The following is a 27,470-nucleotide window of genomic DNA, read 5'->3' on the forward strand; positions in this document are numbered from 1 at the left end:
GTTGCTGTTGTGCGGGACTCTTTGCAACCCCATGGACTGCAGTACACCAGGCTTGTGCTTTGAGAGGCTGACAACACAGTCCTATCTCTTTCATTCTAAAACATATTTTATTCTTGTTTCTGCCCACATCCAAAATTAAAAAAAAATTTGTAGGCATTTAAAATATAGTTTGTCCTGCTATAAAGTGGGACAGACTCTGAGCTGTATTTTGATTTTTGGCAAATTGTAAGATTTAGGAGGAGGCATTGATAAGTATGCCCCAGGGAAATAGATGGTTTATACTCTGCATTTTATTAAATGTTTTTGTATAAATTAAAGGAAACTCTTTTACATAGTTTGTGGTCCGATTTGCATCATCAATGTGTTTAAGATGAGGATTTTGTACAGTCATCCTGTTTAGAATCCTCCTCCTTTCTGGACACAGTCATGAAGTTCACTTTATTTGCCTGAAAGGGAACTGTTATCTCTTAGTGAAAAAGAAAGTCAACACCCCAGAGAGACAGCCTATTGAAAGAAAAACTGCCGAGTACCTGGGCATAGTAGTAGCATTTGTTATTCTACTGGTAATTCTTTGGAGAAATGCTTTAATTTGGGAGTGTCAGACAAAAGTTAGAGAGTAGAAAGATGACCTTATTTATGTACTAATGGAATTTCTTAACATTTTATTGAGTCATCAGACATAGAGAACAGACTTATGAATACCATGGCAAAGGAGAGCGTGGGACGGATTGAGAGACTAGCATAGAAACATATACATCACCATTTGTAAAATAGATCGCAAGTAGGAATTTGCTGTGTGACATGGGGAGCTCAAGCCAGGGCTCTGTGACAACCTACAGGGGTGGGATGGGGTGGGAGATGGGAGTGGGATTCAGGAGGGAGGGGACATGTGATCCATGTTGATGTATGGCAGAGGCCCACACAATATTGTAAAGCAATTATTCCAACCACCCTGCCCCCCCCCCAAAAAAAATGTTTAAAAAATGACATTAAAAGTTTGTCTTTATTCCAATATTTGCACCTCAGAGATTAGGATATTTTTCAAAATGTTTCTTTCCCAGTGATGCCCTTGGGAGGCATGTGGGCCTCTATTGTTTGTACCTCTTTGTCTTACCTGGGGTTTTCAACCTTGGGTCAGCCCTACTTCCAATAAGTGAAACTTTCTTCATCAAAACCTATGTTTGCATCAGAAGATGATACCTCTGTGTAAGTTCAAGGGAATAAATTAGCTCTTTTTTGTACTTGGGCTTATTTCTGAAATCTAGCACAACACCCACAATATGGAGAAAATAGACTGGTTGAGGGAGTGGGACTGACAAAGGAGAACAGCTTGGTTACAAGGTCCACATCCTTGCTTGGGTGTGGTGTGCAACAAGACCACCTCTGAAACCCTCTGGCGCAACCCTGGGCAAAGCAGGGAAGTTGGCTTTTTTTTTTCTTTTTTCTTTTTTAATGGAATGAAACAGAGAAAACAGGAGATTTGCCCATTAAATTCTCTGAACTTTTCTTAAGAAACAAAGCCATGAAAAGTGGTAATTAAAACATTTGCCTCCACCCCCTGACCCCACCGCATTTTTTTCCTTGAGAAAGTCTTGGGTCACTGTGTTTAGTAGCAGGTCAAAAAAAATACTGTGTCACAGTCTGTGGTCAGTCTCAAGGGTCATCTTGTATTTTGGTGAGACCGGAATGAAACAGGGAAGCTGGATGTAGGTGGGGTCCATTCCCACGTCCATCACTTTGTGCACGTCTGTGGCACCAGAAGGCTTTCCCTGGTGGTTCAGTGGTAAAAGATCTGCCTGCCAGCACAGGAGATGTGAGAGGTGTGGGTTCGATCTCTGGATCAGGAAGATCCCCTGGAGGAAGAAATGGCAGCCCGCTCCAGGATCCTTGCCTGGAGAATCCCCATGGACAGAGAAGCCTGGCGGGCTACGGTCCATGAGGTGGCAGAGTCAGACATGACTGAGCACGCATGTGGCCCCAGAAAGGTAGCATTGGTTGTATTTTTCAGTTTTGCAGGGCTTCCTGGAATGTCAGGGAATATAATAGATGTATCAAATTGGAGAAAAGTTGAGTTATTTAAAACTCAAATGTGGGCTTGTGGGGGTAATTCTTATTCTCTTTCTCTCTCTCTCTTTTTTTTTCTTCTTCTTATGTTGAGAAATTCAAGGCAGGAAACAGGAAAGCAAGGCTCTGATGATAGGATTCTGAGCTTGCGTTTTGACCTCTCCTGTAACACTGCCATTGGCTGGTCTTGTGCTATAATAGCTTCCAGCCTGTTGGGGGAGGAGCGCGTCTCCTGAGCTCTCCCTCCTGATGTACCCTTTCCTGTAGATAAGAGCATCATTGCGGTGCCATCAGCCTGCTTCTACCCCACCGTGCAAGTTCTCTAGAGGGCGATGTGACAATGTCAGTGGGGATTTGAGATGGAGAGAACAGGCCTGTCTATTTCAATGCCTTCCTTTCCCTCTTTTCCTTGGAAGCAAATCTCCTCAGCCAGTACATCTGTCCTTGTCGATGCGATCAGTTTCAGAGGCAAGGTTAAGTAAGACCTATGGTTACAACCTGGGAGGGGAAGGCTGTATGTTTTGGGCACTTGGTATAAGGAAACCCACCTCCTTCCTATCTTCTCCAAGATCATCTTTATTAGAATAAAGGTGTTATGTGTGTGCTGAGTTGCTTCAGTCCTGTCCCACTCTTTGCGACCCCATGGACTGAAGCCCACCAGGCTTCTCTGTCCTTGGGATTCTCCAGGCAAAAATACTGGAGTGGGTTGCCATCCCCTTCTCCAGGGGATCTTCCTGACCCAGGAATCGAACCCAGATCTCTTATGTTTCCTGCACTGGCAGGCAGGTTCTTAACCATTAGTGCCACCAGGGAGCCAAAAGGGTATCTATTTTTTCTACTTGCCGTACTATATTGTTTTCTTTCTTTTTTTTTTATTTTTATTTTTTTAAGGTTCTTTTAAAGATTTTCTTTCTTTTCTTTTTTTTTGATGTGGACCATTTTTAAAGACTGTTGGACTTGTTAAAACATTGTTTCTGTTTTTTATGTTTTGGTTTTTTGGCTTCAAGGCATGTGGGATCTTAGCTCTGCAATCAAGGATCAAACCCTCACCCCCTGCATTGGAAGGTGAAGTCTTACTCACTGGACCACCAGGGAAGTCCCAATTTTATTTATCAATTGGTTCAGAACCTCTCTTAGGATGAGAGATATCATTCATTAAGCTCCTTTGTGCCTCAACATGGTTGTTCAGTTCAGTCCAGTGGCGGAGACCCAGAGAGCAGGCCAACAGTGACATGCAGTTCAGAAGTTAGGTAACCAAGCATGCAGCTTGGTGGTGTGTGCAGAAAGGCTGGGAGACTTTACCCTAGGGCTGGGAGACTTTACCCTAGAGCTGGAGAGGAGGTGGAAAAGATAAAGACTTCCCTATGAACCCAGTGATCAAAATGACATAGACAATTCCTGAAAACAAATATTCTTTTAAAAGTTTATTTATTTAGCAGACCAGGTATTAGTTGCATGTGGGCTCTTTAGTTGTAGCATGTGGGAGCTAGTTCCCTGATCAGAGACGGAACCCAGCCCCTCTGCATTGGGAGCACAGTCTTAGCCACTGGACCACCAGGGAAGTCCCTAACCACTGTCCTTTGTCATACACTTTGCATTAGACTGACCAGTAAAAATAGCTCACATTTGTGAGAAGGTATGCAATTGATTATCGACATGTATTTTCATTTAATCTTTAACTCCAGCCTATATGATAAATGGGGCTTCCTGGGTGGTGCTAGTTGGTAAAGAACCTGCTTGCCAATGCAGAAGACATAAGAGATGTGGATTCAATTCCTGGGTCAGGAAAATCCCCTGGAGGAGGGCATGGCAACCCACTCCAGTATTCTTGCCTAGAGAATCCCATGGACAGAGGAACCTGGCGGGCTATAATCCATAGGGTCGAAAGAGTAAGACATGACTGAAGAGACCTAGCTTGCGCACACGCACACACACACACACACACATGCGCATGCATAAGATAGATGCTATTGTTGCTCATTTTACAGATGAGGAAATGCAATCAGAGAGGTTAGGAAACTCGTGCAAGGTCACAAATAGCAGCTATTTAATACCTGGTGAATGATAGAGCCCGTACCTACAACAATTGGACTGGCTCTAGACTACTCAGGTATACCAGCCCTCATGATAATTTACATTTGACTACACTGTTTTATTCAATTTTTCCCAAGGGTTATGAAAGGTGGTTCACTTATAGATCCAAATTGTAATGCTTGCTAAGTCCTTATTATTTCTTCCTGAACACTCTTTGGCATCTTTTGTTAGTGCAGGAGCTAGAGAGCTCCCTGCAGAGAAATTGCAAGAGAATTGAAATTCAAAGAGAAAAAGCAAACCAAGCCAGAGACATTGTGGGTCAGGACAAGAAAACTGAAATAGAAAAGCCAAAAACCAGCAGCTAAAAATTTATGCATTATATGCAGAACCTGGAAACCGAATTGGGAAAAACCCCGAAGAGCAGACAGACGCGTATCACAGAGTCCTATAGTGCAGTGAGAATCAGCCCGAGCTGCTTTTTGGAAAGAAAGAGACAACTATATTTTGTTTCATAATGTTTTATCAGAACAGCTTCAGAAACAGATTGAAAAATTTCTGGAGCAACAGCAGCATGAAAATAGGATACCAGTTTCTGCAGCATGTGTGTGCTTTGCAGTGAAGGATTCATGGAAAACACAGCTGTGTTTTAGATCCATGTGGCTAGAAAGCAAAACTTGAAGATTTTGCTGCTGGGAAATTGCATGCCATTTTACGCATGTTGAGAAAAAGAAGGCACTGTGTGGTGTGCGTGCTGAGATCTCCTGAGAGGATGACATGATGAAGATGCAGCCTTGGAGCGTTAGTGCTACCAGTTTGAAGCCTGGCTAATTTTTTTAAAAAGATAAGTGAAAGTGAAAGTCACTCAGTTGTGTCCAATTCTTTGTGACCCTGTACAGTCCATGAAGTCTCCAGGCCAGAATACTGGAGTGGGTAGCTATTCCCTTCTCCAGGGGATCTTCCCAACCCAGAGATTGAACCCAGGTCTCCCACATTGCAGGTGGATTCTTTACCAGCTGAGCCACCAGGGAAGCCCCCCCTGCCTCACCAAGAAAAAGATATAATTCACTCCTTTTAAGTAGTTAGATTATCAAAACATTCTACAAGGCTATTTATTACTTTGATTTGAAATATATTCCTCTTAAGGAAGTACAGTTCCCCTTGGGCTTCCCAGGTGGCGCTAGTGGTAAAGAACCCTGCCTGACTGCGCAAGAGATGCAAGAGACCCAGGGTTCAATCCCTGGGTCGGGAAGATACCCTGGAGGAGGAAATAGCCACCCACTCCAGTATTCTTGCCTGGAGAATCCCCTAGACAGAGGAGCCTGGAGGGCTACAGTCCTTGGGATCCCAGAGAGTCGGACAGGACTAAAGCGACTTAGCACATACACTTGGTATCTGCAGGACAATTCTTTCCCTGCAGATACCAAAGTCCATGGATCCTCAAGTCTCTTATGTAAAATGACAGTTTTTGCATATAATCTATTCACAGCTCCCATGCTTTATTCCCCCCCCCCCCCCCCCGCCTTTTATTTTATTGGTGGTGGCTCAGACAGTAAAGCGTCTGTCTACAATGCGGGAGACCTGGGTTCGATCCCTGGGTCGGGAAGATTCCTGGAGAAGGAAACGGTAACCCACTCCAGTACTCTTGCCTAGAAAATCCCATGGATGGAGGAGCTTGGTGCAGGCTACTCTCCATGGGGTCGCAAAGAGTTGGGCACGACTGAGCGACTTCACTTCACTTCATAGTTGCTTCACAATGTCGTGCAGCTTCTGCCATACAGCAAAGTGAATCAGTCACACGTATACATATATTCCCTCTTCCTTGGATTTCCTTTCCACTCAGGTCACCAAAGATCATCAAGTAGGGTTCCCTGTGCTACACAGTCGGTTCTCATAGTTAACTATTTTGAACATTGTTGTTGTTCAGTCACTAAGTTGTATCTGAATCTTTGAGACCCCATGGACTGTAGCATGCCAGACTTCCGTGTCCTTCACTATCTCCTGGAGTTTAATTTTACATCTAGTAGTATATATATGAAACCTGGCTGATTTTGATTGTTAACTACTTGATATTTGGAAAATCTTTGAGAGAAATTTGCTTGGAACATGGCCAGAAATTGTTAGCGATTTGGGGAGGTGACCAGAAAGATCACAATTAAGTCCATCTTTGCTATAAACTTTATGAAAAGAAATCAAAAATGCAGGAAAAGCTAATTCAAAAGCCAGGTATCTGCTTGGAGGGTGCATGCAGATTTGTATCACTCAAAGACATGAGCTAGATTTCATCTTTAACATAGGAAGGTTCATTATAACTAGAGTAAATGTTGCAAATGTCTTTAAACCAAACTAGAATTGAGGATATCACAAAGAAGCTAACAGACACTTCTTAAAAGGCACACATAGGAATAAACCCAAAATTAACTTCCCAGTCTCTGGAAATAATCTTTGATGAAGGTGTTGTCAGTAATGATGGCCTCGCTGCTCAGCAAGAGAATGAAATTAACCCCAGCATCAGGGAAATTACAGCCACTATAACCAGTCAATCCTAAAGGAGATCAGTCCTGGGTGTTCATTGGAAGGACTGATGCTGAAGCTGAAACTCCAATACTTTGGCCACCTGATGAGAAGAGGTGACTCATTGGGAAAGACCCTGATGCTGGAAAGATTGAAGGCAGAAGGAGAAGGGGACGACAGAAGATGAGGCGGTTGGATGGCATCACTGATTCAATGGACGTAAATTTAAGCAAACTCTGGGAGATAGTAGAGGACAGAGGAGCCTGGTGTGCTGCAGTTCATGGGGTCACAAAAAGTCAGAAATGACTGAGCAACTGAACAAAAATAACATAGCCTGTGAAACTAAGCAGTGCTGGGAACCAGTTGAAGACGTGTCTATAACTGGTGGTTTGGCAAGGTTTTTTCTGAAAGGTGGGAAAGAAGAATTTAAATTTGAATGTTGGCAGGTTAGTCTGTTGAGAAATAAAGATTTAGAAATGAGTGCTGTTTTTACAGGAATCAGGTGAAAGGATAAATTCAACACATTGTAAATAAATCACCTGCATTGCTGAGTCACAAGTAATAACTTACAGAACCTCAGGAGCAGCTGAAGCCAGGCCAGAGTCCAGATCAGATGCTCAAAAGAGTAAGGTCATTTTTTTGACCGTGGTCTAAGACTTCTCACCTTGCCCTTTAAAGAAATATTGGCCTTGCTGAAAGATCCAACTAGACAGATCCTAACACAAGGCATCTCACCTGTGTGAGAAAGTCACAGAGAAAGTCATTTGAGGTATTCTTATGGGGACAACTGCTAGGCAAGTGGAAGAAATAACAAATGATACATGATTCTAGGCATGGAAGAGATCATTGGGGCTGGAAAACAGCAAACGATGCTTAGAGATGAGCCAGGGACTTGGGGTACCCCAGAGATTGAGCTGGAGAAGGCAATGGCAACCCACTCCAGTACTCTGCCTGGAAAATCCCATGGATGGAGGAGCCTGGTAGGGTTCCTATCAGGGGGTCGCTAAGAGTCAGACACGACTGAGCGACTTCACTTTCATTTTTCACTTTCATGCATTGGAGAAGGAAATGGCAACCCACTCCAGTGTTCTTGCCTGGAGAATCCCAGGGACAGGGCAGCCTGGTGGGCTGCCATCTATGGGGTCGCACAGAGTTGGACACGACTGAAGCGAATTAGCAGCAGCAGCAGAGATTCAGCAGGGAATAAAGAAGATCAGAGGAAGACAGACAGATCAGAGGAAGTTTGGGGGCTAATGTAAGCACTGAACAAAGGGCAGCCTTCTCAACCTCACTTTCTCCTTCCCTACTGGTATTGACTAAATTCATTTGGATGAATAAGTTCATCATCTTATATGCAAATATCTTAATGGCTGGTGTATTGGTTTGTGTCCCTTAACAACAGATCCTAACAAAAAATTGAGTGCAAGTGGTTTCCTTGAGAGATATAAAGTATACACTATAAGGAAAGTGGAGGAGTGAGACAGAGGAGGTAAATCAGCCAGTAAGGGGTGCATCGTGACGTGCCTTAGCTCTCTAGCTTGAGGAGGGTAGAGCTGGGGTATTTATACCACTGATTCCCTAGATGCATGGACTGAAGGCTGCTCCAAGCTGGTGTTAATTCTCTAGCACTTCTGGCCTGATTCATGCACAATACAGCCTTCCACAGTTCTGGACACAGCCCCAGGTACAAAAATGCTATGTGAGGAACCAGGGATGTGGGCAATGACAGCAACTAGTTTCAATGGATTAAACCTATTAGTCATCCTCAATAGGGTGTGAATTGCTTGAATCCAAGTCCTCTATTTTTTTTTTCCCCCTAGATGTGAGCCTAAGAATTTTGATGGGCTTGTATGGAAAGTGGATAATTTGTGGGTTGACAGCCTGGACAGGAGGCCAGAGTTTGAATTACCTCTTGGCATGTGACTCAATGCCTCATTCCCAGTAGGTTTCCAATAACTGGTAGTTGCATTGTACTGAAAGGGAGGAAGGGAAGATCATTCAAAGACGCACTTCAACAGTTCGATGGTTTTTTCAAGTCTACAAGCTGTTCTAGATTCTTCACTGAGATACATACATTTGGAATTTTATAATTGGCAGCATTTGGAAAACAGGATGTTTGATAAATATTGAATAATAACAATGAGATAATATGTATATTTCCCACCATCTGGGAATTTTCACACTAGTCTTCAGTTTTTCATGTTCTTATTCATCCTCTTCTATTTAATTATACTCATTGTACCAACATAAATAATTCCTTTCACTGAAGGAGGTTATTAAATCTTCTCATTCTTTATTTTTAACCTTCAAATAAGAATTATATGATTTCATATTCTTGGAGTGACTCCCTTTCTTTTTATTTTTACTTTTGAAACAGTTTGTGTTTCATGTCAATTACTTTGAGGAATTAATGTTACTGTTTTGATTCCTTGTTAGCAAGTGGTAGACACAATCATGGTAAATGATGATTAATTTTTTAAATAATCAATAGCTTCATTCTTTAGTCCTTGTACTGTACACAATATAGTTGTCTTGGAGTTTATGATGATACTCAATTTTTTAAGTTCTTCAGGTTCTCAATCAATTGTGAACCCTTTGAAGTATAATTGTTTAACTTTAAATTTTTAAAAAAATTCTTTGTCAGTGAAATTCATCAAGGGTCTTTAAAAACATGTGTTTTTTTTTTAAAGTGTGCACAATAGATTAGGAAAAACCTTCAACTAACACTGCTTTTATTTTATAGCTGGACATAAAATTGGAAATAATTGCATAACTGACTAGCTGTCATTACCTGGCATATCGTGTGAGTGAGCTCAGTCGTTCAGTTATGTTCTGATTCTTGGTGACCTTATGGACTGTAGCCTGCCACACTGGTCTGGCCATGGGATTTTCCTGGCAAGAATACTGGAGTGGGATGCCATTTCCTCCTCCAGGGGTTCTTCCTGACCCAGGGATTGAACCCACGTCTCCTGCATTGGCAGGCTGGTTCTTCACCACTGAGTCACCTGGGAAGGCTGCCTGGCATACCACTTGGCAGTAAATTCAAAGGACTTTCTGAGACTTTGGTCGTGGTGATGGTGGTGCTGACAAGGATGTTAGGAAGGACTGGGGTATGGGGCGGAGAGGACATGAAGGTGAACATTTGGCAGAAATTGTGAGGAACAAGCTAAAGTCAGTGAATGATGTTTTACTGCATCAGCAATAATGTGCTGGGGGTCCTGGGGAAATTTAGAAAATGAAGATAGAGGAGGTTCATAGACATGTGAGATTTATTAGAAGTCCCACAACATTTGAAGCCTGCCTCCATCTCAGGACCTGTGTACTGGCTAAGAAAGCACCACATCTAAGACCCAGAGACACGGGGCCTATGTAATACAATACTAAGGCTGGGCCAGATTCAAAGAGAATCACTCTGCCTTTCCTTGTGGGCTAGGAAGCACCAAATAACAACCAGCAGAGCCTGTGCAACTTGGAAGTGAGAGTGCTAGTCACTCAGTCATGTCTGACTCTTTTCAACCCCATGGACTGTAGCCCGCCAGGCTCCTCTGTCCATGGGGTTCTCCCCACAAGAACACTGGAGTGGGTAGCCATTCCCTTCTCCAGAAGACCTTCCCAACCCAGGAGTCAAACCCAGGTCTCCTGCACTGCAGGAAGATTCTTTATCATCTGAGCCACCAGGCAAGCCCTATATAACCTGGGGAGTCACAAGCACTCTGCCTGGAATGCTTCTCTCAATTCCCTTGGAGGAGCCGTCTACCTGTCTGTAGGTATTTGAGTGCGTCACCTCTGCTTTTCTTCCCTTGAGCAGTCTGGCTGAGGATTTTAGTGCATTTTTCTCAGTCCGCCCTGCCCCCGCAGCCTTCTTGTCTATAAATTTGGTGACCCATAAAATCTTTGCGTGCTTGTCTCTTCCTCATTTCAGTCTCAGCCTAAATGTCATCTCTTTGTGCAGTCTTTTCCCAACCACTTATGGTTCCACTTCTCCCCATCACAAATACCCCATCGCTTTCTATCTCATTGTTCTATTTTGTTTTCTTCATTATAATTATTATCTGAAGTTACATAGTTATTTATGCATTTTTACATGTTTATTATCTCTCTCTCTTCATTGGAGTATAAGCTCCATACAGGTAGAGATTTTATTTTGTTCACCAGTGAATGCATGGTAGATAGATGCATATGCTTGCTATATAGAAAGTACTGTGTAAGAATTCACTGAGTGAATAAATCCTCATAAAACCAAGAAGTGCCACGAGACTCAACAATACCCTAATATAAAATAAAAATTTAACAATAACAACAAAAGAATGCTATGGGAAAAAGATATGGTTTCTCAAGTTCTTCTAGGAGTTCATTTTTATTTACAAAATTCCCTCTTCATTCCACTCCAAGAGTGAGTGGTTCATCTAGACATGGTTTTAGGTCTTGTTTATAATGTGTGGCATTTACAAAAACCTCTCCTTTTCTGATTGTCTCAGAATTTCTTGAACCAAGGCTAGTATGCTGCTTTTGAAACTTAAAACCTGTTCATATTTTATTTACCAGAGGGAATTTAATTTCCTACTTGCTTTACAAAATGTTACAGACGAAATAGATATGGGAAAGTGGCAGAGATGAACTAACAACCCCAATCAGACTGATCAGGTGAAGATAAGGAAAGGTGGTTTAGACTCACGTATTTACAGAGGACAGGTAGACAGTTCAAAGGAGGAACCTGGGTACCAGGATGAGGGGCTTTTGCATTTTCCCAGCCACAGCCCTGTGGGCTGGAGGCTAGTGTTCCCACATTTCCCTAAGCAAAGGCAACTATCTCAATTCTCCTGGAATCCTCTTTTCAATCCTCTTTTTACCTCAATTTTAAATGTGGAATATAACATAAATATCGTGAAGGACAAATAAAACCTTTCTAAGAATCCTAGATAGCCAGTACACTCTCAGTTGTGTTGATGTGTAGTTGCTCAGTTGTGTCTGACTCTTCTGGGACCCCGTGGACTGGATCCCACCAGGCTCCTCTGTCCAGGGGATTTTCTGGGCAAGAATACTGGAGTGGGTTACCATTTTCTTTTCCAGGGGATTTTGCCGGACCCAAAGGACCAAACCCACGTCTTCTGCTTGGCAGGTGGATTCTTTACTACTGAGCCACATGCTCCCAGGCTAGAAGCTAAAAAAAGTCTTTGGGCCAATTTCTAGGCTTTGTAGTGTCTGTTTTTAAGAAAAAATAATTCTTTTTAGCTAATGGGAGATATGGGAAAGAATTCTGGAGTGTTCCTATTTGTGTGTATAATACACAATCACTTAGTTTTATAATATAAAGTTTCTAAAATTTTAAGTAGTCTCTCTCAAAAGATCTACAGTTAAGGACTGATTTTTTAAAAAAAATTTCCTATCTATCATAGTCTGACATTTTGTAACATACAATATAAATGAATTACTTGATAGGCAATCCTGTGCTTGGATGTCATGGTAATTTCAAACTCCTGTGAGAGTGTCTAAAGATATATTCTCAATTTCTTTACTTGTCTCCTTGCAGGCCAGTAACTAGCAGTTGGCAGATTAGGATAACAATTTGAGTAGTAACTAGCATGCCTGAACGCAAGAATATAACAAATACTCTTCTCCATGTTTTACAGTCTCTTGCATCTCTGTCTTATCTTTGGATTCTGAGCTCCTTGATGGCAGAGTGTCTGTCTTTTTTAATTTTCTATTTCTGAGCCTAACTCAATGCCTGGCATGTAGCAGGTGCTCAGTGAATGTGTGCTGAGTGGATAAATGTACTAAGATAGGTGAGGACCTTAACAATAAAATTGTCCATTTTGTAGATAATAAACTGTATCTTCAGTTTCTCATACTTTTCTGCAATAGAATTTGATACAATCAACATTCTCAGAATCGATCCCTGTGCCCACAAGACCCTGGGTGGAAAAAAGCCCTTCTAGGCTCTCGTTTTCTGTTTACCTTTATTTACTTATTCATTTATATGGCTGCACCACCCAGCATATGGGACCTTAGTTCCCTAACCAGGGTTCAAACCTGCATCCGTTTTCTAAAGAAGTAAAACGCCTCCTGGACCATATAAGTTTCTTGAGACTGCCTTATTTCAATGAAAATTTCGAGTTCTTGAATTTATTGCATACCAAGCTTCTTAGACTGATGCTGAAGCTGAAACTCCAATACTTTGGCCGCCTGATGCGAACAACTGACTCATTTGAAAAGACCCTGATGCTGGGAAAGATTGAAGGTGGGAGGAGAAGGGGACGAGAGAGGATGAGATGGTTGGATGGCATCAGCCACTCAACGGACATGAGTTTGAGCAAGCTCTGGGAGATGGTGAGGGACAGGGAGGCCTGGCGTGCTGCAGTCCATGGGGTCGGACAAAGAGTCGGACATGGCTGAGCAACTGAACTGAAGCTTCATCTCTGAGAACTGGGAATTTATCTGTAATCCGACCCTTTCTATAATGTGACTTCTTCTATTGTATGCCAAGTCAGTTTGTAAATATGTGATGCTCTGCTCAGATGCCATGGGGCCTAACTATTCAAATACATCTCTAAAATGTATGTTATTTGTAAATGGAGAAATAGCTTTTAGAAACAGAGGAACAGAGAAAAAGAGTCTATCCCTGTCATTTCTTCTGTTTCCAAGGTGGGTCTTTCTCCACCTTCTCTGTCCCTGTGCTTCTCCTGTTGCCTGCATTTCATCCAGATAAACACATGCTCCAATTCTTCAAGGAGGAACTTCCGTCAGTTTCCTTGGATACTTCTCTGGGATGCACTGTTTTAGGGGATGATGTAAAAGCTAAAGGCAAGGAAAGAAAGGCAGGGATGATATGCTGAGATTTAATTGCTACTTCCTAGAATAAAGACACTTGGTTTGGGCTGGGAGCCCTTGCTGCAGGGGTTGTGGCTTCCATAGGCCGCTCCTGGCTGTGATAACTACCGAGATCCTTTGAACCAGCCTCTCCAGGGATCAATCCGCAGCTGGGAAGTGACTTCCCGATTCTGTGAAATGACTGACCATAACAGTCAGTGTTTCTTAATGACCTTGTCAATATGTACCTCTTTTGACTGATAAATTAATAAGAGATATAAACTTTTTGTTTGTTCATGCCTATGGGGAGGATGAGGAACATCTTCAAGTCATCTGGAAGTGAGTGAAATAGAGGTTCACATGCTTAGCAAAATCAGCAATAAATAGACCCCAACTGAGCTTCTTTATACATTTGTGTTTGCCCTTAAATAGTTCTCTTCATGGCCTCAAATAGGATTTTAATGATAGGATCGCAGAAACACCAGCTGGTGAAATTGACAGAAATCTGCCTTCCCTTCTTTGGAAGACTGAAGATGCCAACACATGTTCTTGCAGTATTATTTGGTCCGCTTTTGAAGGCAGGACTTAATCTGAAGACAGAACACAGACATTGACATATCTCCTCTGATTCTGATCCCCCTGACTCTTTTCTAAGGACCCTTGTGATTACATCAGACCCACTCTTGATGACTTCCACTCTTGATGCCCACTTCTTGATACCCTCCCCACTTCAAGATCCTTAACTTAATCACACCCACAAGTCCCTTTTGCCAGGTAGCATAACCTGGATGTGGACATCCTTGGGGACACCATTATTCAGCCTGTCATAGTCCGTCGTCGTGAAAACCAGGGCAGTAGGGAAGAAGTGTGTGCTTAACTCGCCTCTGGGCCTTTCTTTCTGGCTGAGTCACTGCCTCCATCAAGCTTGATCTTCTAGTGACCTCCCTTCCTATTTGACACCAGAATACTGAATGCTTCCGCCTGACTTCACTGTTTCTGTGCTCCAAAGCTGTAATGGCCACTTTCAGTGTCACGACTGAGATCGACCTGCCCTGGGGTCACTGTGCCTTCTTCTACTGTATAACAGCAATACAGCCCAGTGCGTTGAAGGTTTATATGAATTATTTAAATTTTTTAAATGACCCCCCCCAATAGATATTAACATTTCTGTTTTACAAAACAAGAACTGAAGCTCAAAAAAGGTAAGTTATTTGTTCAAAAAATATAGCGGGAAAGGGGTAGATCTGGTATTTAAAACTAGTTCTTTGATTTCAAACCCATGTGTTTGATTTTTTCCTTACTGCTTTCCCACTTTTCATCAGAGGGAATCCTCAGGCTCCATCCCAGCATCGCCAATGGGCTCTTTCCTGTTCCTTATTCATTATCACTCTGTGTTCTGTGTGGCTGAAGACCCATCTAGTTGCATTCCCAAGGACTGAGAGCAGAAGTGAATCACAAAACGTGCTTGGCCTCTTATACTTTATTCTTCCATTTCTATTGCAACATAGTTTTAGAGAGAGCTTCTCCCAAAGCAGCTCGAGCCTGCGACTGGATGAGACAATGCAATGCCTTCTAGGAAACCTCCAGGAAGCCCACCCCACTGTCCCTGGGAAATGAGATGGCCATTTCTTCCCAGGCAATGAACAACTCCAGTTCCAGGGTAACTTAGATGATCGTCACGGGCAAGGCATACTGAAATTTAATTGAAAGAACAAGGACAGTTTCTTGTGAAGTTATGGCTAAATATAGAGAAATAGTCCAAGCACTCACTGCGGCTTTAGCATGTAAATATCCCATTTTGTGCACACAGCCTAACACAGTATCTGAAACAAAAGGATAGTACTTAGTATATTTGATAAAATTCAGCCCCAATACTCAGTGATGTCAAAACTGACACTGGTCATCATTTCATGCCTCAGTACTAGAAGTATAGACTTGACTGACTTGTGATTTTAGCAGAATTGCTTTCAAATGTATCACTGTCATTACTAATATTTGCATATACTAAGAAGTTGGTGTGTGCCATGTATTGGAGAGGCACCCAAAATACCTACAAGTGATTCTATACCACAATTTATATCAGATGCAATAAAAGCCTCTCACTGGTTATATTCTTAGTAAGACCAATTTGAGACTGTTAGCTTTAATATATGTTCTGTCTTTGAAGCAATAATACTAAACAAGCCTGTATCCAGCAGTGATGAGAAGATTCCTTCTATGATTGCTGTGGCTAAGTCATTGCAGTCGTGTCCAACTCTGTGCAACCCCATGGACTGTAGCCCGTCAGGCTCCTCTGTCCATGGGATTCTCCAGGCAAGAATACTGGAGTGGGTTGCCACGCCCATCTCCAGGGGATCTTCCTGACCCAGGGATCGAACCTGCATCTCTTACATCTCCTGCTTAGCACGTGGGTTCTTTACCACTGGTGCCACCTGGGAAGCCCCTCTATGATTAAGTTAGCTTAAAAAATAATTATCAAAAATTTCATTTTGATAATGAAATTATCAGGCAAATTTGAATTCACATGGGTCAATGGCATAACATCTGTTTGAGTTCTAGAATTCACCAATGATGTGATATTTGAGAACATTAGCCTGGGCTTGTGGTTAATGTGTTAGTTTCCTCAGAGGCTCAAATATTTGAGAAGACCTAACTAAAATGAGGAAGTAGTGTTAGCTTTCTTTGACCTAAATGTTTGATATTTTATGTATTTGATTTATTTTGTGTTTTGAAAGTTGTGCAACATTTAAAAAATGTATTCTTATCATATTTATACATTTAAAGAGTTAACTATGAAAGATTTAAGATGAAAAGTAGTTTTTTTCCCCTCCTTCCTCAGAGATATCCTCTTTAAATATTTTTAACTTACCCTTCAGAATTTCCCTCCATGTCTATAAATAATATGCTTGTATTACTCTTTTTTAAAAAAATCAATTATTGATATTGTCTATTGAATTCTCACTTTGGAAGATGAAGAATTAGTTTTCTTTCCACTGTGTTGCTCTTACAGGCACACTTATCTGTCTCCACTCTATTGTCTCAAAATAGCTAGATTATAGTTTTGGTTAGATTTTGTTATTGTGCATGCTAAGTCACTTCAGCCGTATCCAACTCTGCAACTCCATGGACTGTAGCCTGCCAGTCTCCTCTATCCATGGGATTCTCCAGGGAAGAATGCTGGAGTGGGTTGCCGTGCCCTCCTCCAGAGGATCTTCCCTGACCCAGGGATTGAACCTATATCTCTTATGTCTCCTGCATTGGCAGATGGGTTCTTTACCGCTAGCACCACCTGGGAAGTCCTATAGTCTCTTTGGAACTGAGTCAATTAGGAGGGTATGGTTGTACTTCCTTTCATGCATTGCCTTTTCTTTTCTCTGGAGTTAATAATTACGTATGTTTGCTTATTAGTTTAATATTCTATTTATGTAACATTAATCCCAAACTTTCTAACAGTTGTCTAAATCTGTTCTCATACCTGCATTCTCATCAGGTTCATCTTTTTATAGACTTCGGCGTCTGATCTGCCCTTTACTGGACTGCCCCTCTGCACCAGGGGCACAGGTGTGTTATCGTGGAAATCTTTTGTCATTATCATCCTGAGTATTCCCAGTATTCTCTTTGCTTCTCTTCTGTTGAATCTTCTGTTTCCTGTAACGCTTAACTTTTTATTTGTTTTTTAGAATGCAGTTTAAGGACTTATTTGGATGGAACACATATTTCGATAGTTCCCTGGGAACGGATGTATGAAGAAAACTTTTCTGGGATTTCACGTTTCTATGAAAGTCTCTGTTCTACTCTTACACTTGATGCGAGTTTGGCTATAAATATTTGTCTTTCAAAATTTTGAAGGCACTGGTCCATTTTCTTTTAGATTACAGAATTTAATTTAGATTGCGTTATTATTTGAGAAATCTGAGGTTTCTCTGCTTTCTGATCATTTGAGTGTGACCTATTTTTCTCTCAGAAGTCTTGTGTGTTGGCTCTGAAATGATTCAGGAATGTCTACAATGATGTAGGCTTGGATGAGTCTACATTTATTCATTTGTTTGTGCACTTGATGAGACTTTTCAGTCTGAAACTTACATCTGAAAAATTCTCTGGAATCATTTTCATAATTGTATCCTTTCTGTGTTTCCTGCTTCTGAAATTTCTTATATGTAAATACTGGATGATCTGTAACCGATGGAATGCAGAATCAGATCTGAGAATTCAGCTGCCTTTTATTAACTCAAATACTAAAGAGAATTGAAAAAATGTATGGTCACTACTGTCAGTGATTATTTTTTGTCTTGGAAAATGTAATTATTAAAAAAAAATACATTACTTATGTTTTATGTTGATTATATAATGTTTTGTTAAATCAATAAATATTTAAAATTTATCCATTTTAATTTCTAATATAAATACTGATAGATATGATCTACATAAGCAAAAGCTTTTGGGGATTCTCAATAATTCTTTTAAAGTATTAGGGAGAGGGATCCTTAGAACATAAGGTTTGAGAGCTGCTGCTTTGAATGTTCCTTATTAGATTATCATATTCTTATTTAATGGATACAATGTTTCTCTTGTCTTGGAGGATATGGATGATAGATAATGTTTTTGAAATTTCCTTCTTTTCAGATAGTCTCTGTTTCTATTAAGTTGTTTTCCTCTGTTTGTGTCTTTTGGTATCTATCTTGAGAATTTCCCAAGATCTCTGGCCATCTCTTGTTGTCTTCATGTAAGAGTGGGACCTCGTAAAGATGATTGAAAGCTTGGGGCATTGGGCAGAATTTTCTTTGATGTCCTTTGCTTTAGGGTCATCTAGCTGTTGAGGACAATGGAATGGCAACTCACTCCAGTATTTTTGCCTGGGAAATCCCATGGATAGAGGAGCCTGGCAGGCTACAGTCCATGGGATCACAAAGAATGGGACATGAGTGAGCAACCGAGCAGCAGCTGATGAGGAAATCCCAGATGTGGATGTTGGTATCTAGACCAAACTAAATTCCCAGAGAAGATTCATGCAACCTCTTGCCTGGAGAGTAAGGACAGGGTGGCCATAGTCCTGGGAGCCAGTACAGAAATCGATTTGAGATGTTTCAGCAGTCATTATGCAAAGTTTGCTAAACTCTCCTCTTTGCAGTAGGGGGTCCCCAATTTCTTCTGTGTGTATATTCCCCTCAGTCCAGAGACCCTGTGCTTTACTCTCTTCAGAGACTAAATCTCTAGCATTCTGCCATACTGAGGGAGGGAGCAGTAACCCAGCCACATGAGGGGAGTATAAGATATACAGAATCTAATGCTTCTCATATGTCTTCAGACCAATCTTTCTCATCGTGACATCCTTTGGAGCACTACCTTAGGAGGGCTTGAATTCTTAGCCTTTCGAGAATCTACTGTCAATCAGATTGCTTCTTCGCTTTCTACGTTGCTGGTTTAGAATTTTGCTCTTTCAGTTCTGCCAAGCGAGTTGCCATTAGTTCATTTGCTTTTGAGTTTCCAAAACTCTGTTGTTATTATTGCCTCTCTTTTTTTCTTTGTCATGTGAGTTTATGCTTGCTTTTTTTTTTTTAATCCATTGTATATAACTCTTCTAGGATTTGCTAATCTATAGCAAAATTGGTTGGGTGTGTCAAATGTGCCATTTATACACAAACCAGGCCCAGTTTCTATATGGGCTTAGGCACATGTCCAGTGTTTATTTTTATGAATGTTCCATTCTGAAGATTCAGTAATTATGTTACATTCTGTTGCCAAAGCTGTCTTTTAGCACTCTGCTTAGTTTATTTTTAGCAAAGTTCAGATACACTGACAAGTCTAATATTAAAAATCCTGAAGGCTTTTTTTTTTCTTTTAGTATCAAGGCCTTACATGGATATATTTGATTTCAACAAAGTTGATTTTAAGAAAGAGGATGTTGCTTTCTAAAAAAATAACAGTCTCACAACAATAAATGTTTTATCTCTTTAGATACTAATATTAGGTCGATGCTGGCTGTATCATTTTCTCCAGGAGATGATGTTTTCCTGTAGAAAATGATATAAAAATCAGACTAGCTGAATATCCTATAGGAATATTTTTGATATTAACATTAAAACTCATTAATATTTATTGAGCTCTGTGATTCTTGGGCTCTGTGTCATACCCTAGTAGTATTTAAGGAGACTCTGTCACTATTTCAGGTTTCTTGGAGACCATTTAAGGCACAGTAAGTGCAAGAATCATTTTTAGAAAAATGACTAACCAAAATCTACCACTAGGAAGAAAAAATTGGCAATGCTCCCTAGCTTGGTGATGAGTCTTTAAAAAGATCTTTGCATTTCCTACTTATTTAAGTGGCTCAGGAAATGAGATACTCCTCACTTCAGAGTCTTGTAGCCAGAATGGTCTGATCTGTTCTAGAGATGTGTTTCTAGAATCGTAAGTCACCCGGAGAAGGCAATGGCACCCCACTCCAGTACTCTTGCCTGGAAAATCCCATGGATGGAGGAGCCTGGTGGGTTGCAGTCCATGGGGTCACTAAGAGTCAGACATGACTGAGCGACTTCACTTTCCCTTTTCACTTTCATACACTGGAGAAGGAAATGGCAACCCACTCCAGTGTTCTTGCCTGGAGAATCCCAGGGACGGCGGAGCCTGGTGGGCTGCTGTCTATGGGGTCGCACAAAGTCGGACACGACTGAAGTGACTTAGCAGCAGCAAGTTACCAGCACCCCAGGTTAGGGACTGTTCCTCCTTGGACAGATTGAGTTCCTTATACACTCAGGGCAGCAGATGCAATTCAAGCTGGAAGCAAAAAGGAAAAAATAAATGTAAATAACACTTTGGCATTGGGGGTGCTGGGAAGGATTTTGACAATTTTATTTCGTCGTCTTGTCATGCTTCTGTTGGCGTTCACTGTGGCTAAAACTGAAATAAACATTTCTATGTGGCTTTCGGTCCATAGTCTGAATGCTGTAGTAATAATGTGAGGACCTGACTGCTTCAAGCCAACACAGGGACACAAATGTCAGTGTACCTGGCAAGAAACAGATTGCAGGTCAGGAGTCAGAGATGCGTGGTGAAATAATGAGGAAAAGTCAGGGACAGGAGCTGCAAGGTTTTGGTTAAAATAAGCAGCACTGAAATTTTAGATGATTAATTTAGTATGTCTGAGGGGGAGCCCAGAACCCTGAATTTATCATATATCCTGTAGGTGATTCTTAGGGAGTTAGTAGTTCATAATTTTAAAGGCCATTTTTAAGACCTTGACAGGCTCTTCTACTTCTGTTGAAATCTCTGACTTTCAGTTAGAACGAAAAATCATTAATATTATATTTGTGTGACATGTATATTTATAAATGCTTATATTTTGTAAAGACTTAGAGTTTTTGCTTTTGAAGTTGTTTAGCTACAGTAACTCATTTCATTTATAATGAGCTGTCATTTCTCTGCAGTCATTTTGAATTCTTGGAAATGATTAAGAAGTTAAAACTAACCTACAGATTGTTTTCATATGTAATGATTTTTAAATGAATATTAAATTTAATAATGGATGAATCTGGCAAAATGATATGTCTTACAGATATCTAATAAAATTTTTATTAATTTCAATTTTTTAGGTTTTATTTAACAGTTTGGAGCTGATAACTCACTTTCAAATATATTCAGCTCTGAAAAGGTTATAGGTCCAAGGCAATGTGTCTGTAATATCTGGAAGATAATGCAGCTTGATGCTGAGGTAGGGTTTGATCCTGGCGTGGGTGCTAGGATACCATTAGATGAGTCCAAGGCATAGAAATTTTTGATCAAAAGAGCATGAAGGAACACAGATTTGGATGTTAGAATCAATAACTAACTGGAGAAGAAGATTAAAACAGACACAGCAATGATCTTCGTGTATCTGACAAATTATTGATTGAGAAAAAGACTTAATTGTTATCATCCATAAGCCAGACTTAGGATCAATATGTGTAATTTATGGAGAGATGAATTTTGGTTCAATATAAAAAAGAATTTTCAGGATTTAAGAGTCCCAGTGATGGAATGAGTGGATTTAGAAGACAACAGACCCCTTTTACAGGTTCAGGCTACATATCCATCTGCAAAAGTATTGTAAATTTTTGCTTGATGGTTAGCTTAGATGACCAAAGGTCCTCTCAAACTCAAATCCTGAGAGAAGCTTTAGAAATGTACATATATTGTCAGTAGATGGATAATAGATTGTATTTTAATATAATCCCTGAGTTCACCTTGATGTCTGCCTAAAATCCGTAAGTCTTTGGCAGATGTCAAGATATATTTTGTCTCTAAGTAAATTCATTTCAGCAGCTCTTTCATTTCCTTTAAGATTTTTAATTAGGTGTTTGCTAAAGGAGGTAAGCTGCTAAAGCAAAACAGTCCATCATATTTGACATGAGACTCGAAAAAGTAGAAAAGTTGCACAGTGGGGGATAAGTGCAATTAAAAGTAGCTCTTCCTTAAAAGAAGACTTTCCCTTTGGAGACAAGGCATCTTATTTTTGTTTTGTTTTCTAATTGTAATAACTCTTTATTTCTTCATAATATTTCTATCAAATTCAAAAGAAACTTCACAAGAAACTTCTCTGAGCATATTAATGGCACTGTTTTTGTTATCTGATTAGCACAGAGTTGGGGACTTAATTTTGAAGCTTTAGAGTGTTCTGCACCAAGGGTGGGGAGGGAGGTGGGAGGGGGGCTCAGGATGGAGGGGACACATGTATACCTATGACCGATTCATATTGATGTATGGCAAAAGCCATCACAATATTATAAAGTAGTTATCCTCCAATTAAAGGAAATACTTTTTTAGATGATTTAAAAAGTGAATAAAGACAATAGACAAGTTTCAGGTGACATGTTGATATAATGTCCTACAAACAACTATCACATCAGCAATGAAAACAAAATGATCTAGATATAACAATTTCTTGTGCTAAAAAAAAAAAAAAAGAAAAGCTAAAAATTTGGACTGGTAAAAAGCTCACCAAGATTTTAAGAAACTAAAGAATTTTTTTTTAATTTATTTTTTGGAGGTTAATTACTTTACAATATTGTAGTGGTTTTGCCATACATTGATATGAATCCACCACGGGTGTACATGTGTTCCCCATCCTGAACCCCCCTCCCACCTTCCTCCCCATCCCATCCCTCTGGGTCATCCCAGTGCACCAGCCCCGAGCACCCTGTATCAAGCATCAAATCTGGACTGGTGATTCGTTTCACATATGATAATATACATGTTTCAGTGCCATTCTCCCAAACCATCCCACCCTCGCCCTCTCCCACAGAGTCCAAAAGACTGTGCTATGCATCTGTGTCTCTTTTGCTGTCTCGCATACAAGGTCATTGTCACCATCTTTCTAAATTCCACATATATGCGTTAGTATACTGTATTGGTGTTTTCCTTTCTGGCTTACTTCACTCTGTATAATAGGCTCCAGTTTTATCCACCTCATTAGAACTGATTCAAATGTATTCTTTTTAATGGCTGAGTAATACTCCATTGTGTATATGTACCACAGCTTTCTTATCCATTCGTCTGCTGATGGACATCTAGGTTGCTTCCATGTCCTGGCTATTATAAACAGTGCTGTGATGAACAGTGGGGTACACGTGTCTCTTTCCCTTCTGGTTTCCTCAGTGTGTATGCCCAGCAGTGGGATTTCTGGGTCATATGGCAGTTCTATTTCCAGTTTTTTAAGGAATCTCCATACTGTTCTCCATAGTGGCTGTACTAGTTTGCATTCCCACCAACAGTGTAAGAGGGTTCCCTTTTCTCCACACCCTCTCCAGCATTTATTGTTTGTAGACTTTTGGATAGCAGCCATTCTGACTGGCATGAAATGGTACCTCATTGCAGTTTTGATTTGCATTTCTCTGATAATGAGTGATGTTGAGCATCTTTTCATGTGTTTGTTCTTTGGCCCATTTTTTGATTGGGTCATTTATTTTTCTGGAATTGAGCTGCTGGTGTTGCTTGTATATTTTTGAGGTTAATTCTCTGTCAGTTGCTTCATTTGCTATTATTTTCTCCTGTTCTGAAGGCTGTCTTTTCACCTTGCTTATAGTTTTCTTTGTTGTGCAAAAGCTTTTAATTTTAATTAGGTCCCATTTGTTTATTTTTGCTTTTATTTCCAATATTCTGAGAGGTGGGTCATAGAGAATCCTGTTGTGATTTATGTTGGAGAGTGTTTTGCCTATGTCTTCCTCTAGGAGTTTTATAGTTTCTGGCCTTACATTTAGATCTTTAATTCATTTTGAGTTTAGTTTTGTGTATGGTGTTAGAAAGTGTTCTAGTTTCATTCTTTTACAAGTGGTTGACCAGTTTTCCCAGCACCACTTGTTAAAGAGATTGTCTTTTCTTCATTGTATATTCTTGCCTCCTTTGTCGAAGATAAGGTGTCCATAGGTGTGTGGATTTATCTCTGGGCTTTCTATTTTGTTCCGTTGATCTATATTTCTGTCTTTGTGCCAGTACCATACTGTCTTGATGACTGTGGCTTTGTAGTAGAACCTGAAGTCAGGCAGGTTGATTCCTCCAGTTCCATTCTTCTTTCTCAAGATTGCTTTGGCTATTAGAGCTTTTTTGTATTTCCATACAAATTGTGAAATTGTTTGATCTAGCTCTGTGAAAAATACCGTTGGTAGCTTGATAGGGATTGCATTGAATCTATAGATTGCTTTGGGTAGTATACTCATTTTCACTATATTGATTCTGCCGATCCATGAACAAGGTATATTTCTCCATCTATTTATGTCCTCTTTGATTTCTTTCACCAGTGTTTTATAGTTTTCTATATATATAGGTCTTTTGTTCCATTAGGTAGATATATTCCTAAGTATTTTATTCTTTTCGTTGCAATGGTGAATGGAATTGTTTCCTTAATTTCTCTTTCTGTTTTCTCATTGTTAGTGTATAGGAACGCAAGGGATTTCTGTGTTGATTTTATATCCTGAAACTTTACTATATTCATTGATTAGCTCTAGTAATTTTCTGGTGGAGTCTTTAGGGTTTTCTATGTAGAGGATCATGTCATCTGCAAAGAGTGAGAGTTTTACTTCTTCTTTTCCAATTTGGATTCCTTTTATTTCTTTTTCTGCTCTGATTGCTGTGGCCAAAAACTTCCAAAACTATGTTGAATAGTAGTGGTGAAAGTGGGCACCCTTGTCTTGTTCCTGACTTTAGGGGAAATGCTTTCAATTTTTCACCCTTGAGGATAATGTTTGCTGTGGGTTTGTCATATAGAGCTTTTATTTTGTTGAGGTATATGCCTTCTATTCCTGCTTTCTGGAGTTTTTTTTTTTTTTTTTATCATAAATGGATGTTGAATTTTGTCAAAGGCTTTCTCTGCATCTATTGAGATAATCATATGGTTTTTATTTTTCAATTTGTTAATGTGGTGTATTACATTTGTGGATATTGAAGAATCCTTGCATCCCTGGGATAAAGCCCACTTGGTCATGATGTATGATCTATTTAATATGTTGTTGGATTCTGTTTGCTGGAATTTTGTTAAGGATTTTTGCATCTATATTCATCAGTGATATTGGCCTGTAGTTTTCTTTTCTTGTGGCATCTTTGTCAGGTTTTGGTATTAGGGCGATGTGGCCTCATAGAATGAGTTTGGAAGTTTATCTTCCTCTGAAATTTTCTGGAAGAGTTTGAGTAGGATAGGTGCTAGCTCTTCTCTAAATTTTTGGTAGAATTCAGCTGTGAAGCCATCTGGTCCTGGGCTTTTGTTTGCTGGAAGATTTCTGATTACAGTTTCAATTTCCGTGCTTGTGATGGGTCTGTTAAGATTTTCCATTTCTTCCTGGTTCAGTTTTGGAAAGTTGTACTTTTCTAAGAATTTGTCCATGTATTCCAAGTTGTCCATTTTATTGGCATATAGTTGCTGATAGTAGTCTCTTATGATCCTTTGTATTTCTGTGTTGTCTGTTGTGATCTCTCCATTTTCATTTCTAATTTTATTAATTTGATTTTTCTCCCTTTGTTTCTTGATGAGTCTGGCTAATGGTTTGTCAATTTTATTTATCCTCTCAAAGAACCAGCTTTTGGCTTTGTTGATTTTTGCTATTATCTCTTTTGTTTCTTTTGCATTTATTTCTACCCTAATTTTTAAGATTTCTTTCCTTCCACTAACCCTGGGGTTCTTCATTTCTTCCTTTTCTAGTTGCTTTAGGTGTAGAGTTAGGTTATTTATTTGACTTTTTTCTTGTTTCTTGAGGTAAGCCTGTATTGCTATGAACCTTTCCCTTAGCACTGCTTTTACAGTGATCTATCAATAGGTGTGACTGGGGTATTTATAGGTTTTGGGTTGTTATGTTTTCATTTTCATTCATTTCTATGCATATTTTGATTTCTTTTTTGATTTCTTCTGTGATTTGTTGGTTATTCAGCAGTGTGTTATTCAGCCTCCATATGTTGGCATTTTTAATAGTGTTTCTCCTGTAATTGAGATCTAATCTTACTGCACTGTGGTCAGAAAAGATGCTTGGAATGATTTCAGTTTTTTTGAATTTACCAAGACTAGATTTATGGTCCAGGATGTGATCTATCCTGGAGAAGGTTCCATGTGCACTTGAGAAAAAGGTGAAATTCATTGTTTTGGGGTGAAATGTCCTATAGATATCAGTTAGGTCTAACTGGTCTATTGTATCATTAAAGTTTGTGTTTCCTTGTTAATTTTCTGTTTAGTTGATCTATCCATAGGTGTGAGTGGGGTATTAAAGTCTCCCACTATTATTGTGTTATTATTAATTTCCCCTTTCATACTTGTTAGCACTTGAGGAGATAATAGTTGAAAACTTCCCTAAAATGGGGAAGGAAATAGTCATCCAAGTCCAAGTAACCCAGAGAGTCCCAAACAGGATAAACCCAAGGCAAAACACCCCAAGACACATATTAATCAAATTAACAAAGATCAAACACAAAGAACAAATATTAAAAGCAGCAAGGGAAAAACAACAAATAACACACAGGGGGATTCCCATAAGGATAACAGCTGGTCTTTTAGTAGAAACTCTTCAGGCCAGAAAGGAATGGCAAGACATAAAGTGATGAAAGAAAATAACCTACAGCCCAGATTACTGTACCCAGCAAGGATCTCATTCAAATATGAAGGAGAAATTAAAAGCTTTACAGACAAGCAAAAGCTGAGAGAATTCAGCACCACAAAACCAGCTCTCCAACAAATGCTAAAGGATCTTCTCTAGACAGGAAACACAGAAAAGGTGTATAAAATTGAACCCAAAACAATAAAGTAAATGGCAATGGGATCATACTTACCAATAATTACCTTGAATGTAAATGGGTTGAATGCCCCAAACAAAAGATAAAGACTGGCTGAATGGATACAAAAACAAGACCTCTATATATGTTGTCTACAAGAGACCCACCTCAAAACAAGGGACACATACAGACTGAAAGTGAAGGGCTGGAAAAAGATATTCCACACAAATAGAGACCAAAAGAAAGCAGGAGTAGTAATACTCATATCAGATAAAATAAACTTTAAAACAAAGGCTGTGAAAAGAGAGAAAGAAGGACACTACATAATGATCAAAGGATCAATCCAAGAAGAAGATATAACAATTATAAATATATATGCACCCAACATAGGAGCACCGCAATATGTAAGACAAATGCTAGCAAGAAACTAAAGATTTTTTTAAGCCACTTGCAATGGGTAGTTGACTGTCTGGAAAGGGGAGAGTAGCTAATCAAATCTAGTACTTGTATGCTTACTATTTAAGGCATCTTGTTCTAAGGATTTTCACCTACTTTTCTTTAGATCTTGGTCCTTAGAAATTTTAGGATCTTAAATCTAGAGAATATAGCCCCTACCTTAAAAAAAAAAAATCTATATGTATTTATTTGATCCTGGCTGTAGACATGAGGTTTCTTGATCCGAGGACAGGCCAATTACTTATGGAACCTCTGTGACAGTTCCCCAGGGCTCAGTCCCTCGTGGGCCACACAGTAAGGATGGATGTCACCTGCGCATGTGGTGGGTTCGTGCCACTGGAGAGGAGCCCTCCAAATTATGACTTTTGGAGTTTATAATA

The sequence above is a fragment of the Bubalus kerabau genome, chromosome 12 (assembly GCF_029407905.1).
Source record: "Bubalus kerabau isolate K-KA32 ecotype Philippines breed swamp buffalo chromosome 12, PCC_UOA_SB_1v2, whole genome shotgun sequence".
Classification (NCBI taxonomy): domain Eukaryota; kingdom Metazoa; phylum Chordata; class Mammalia; order Artiodactyla; family Bovidae; genus Bubalus; species Bubalus kerabau.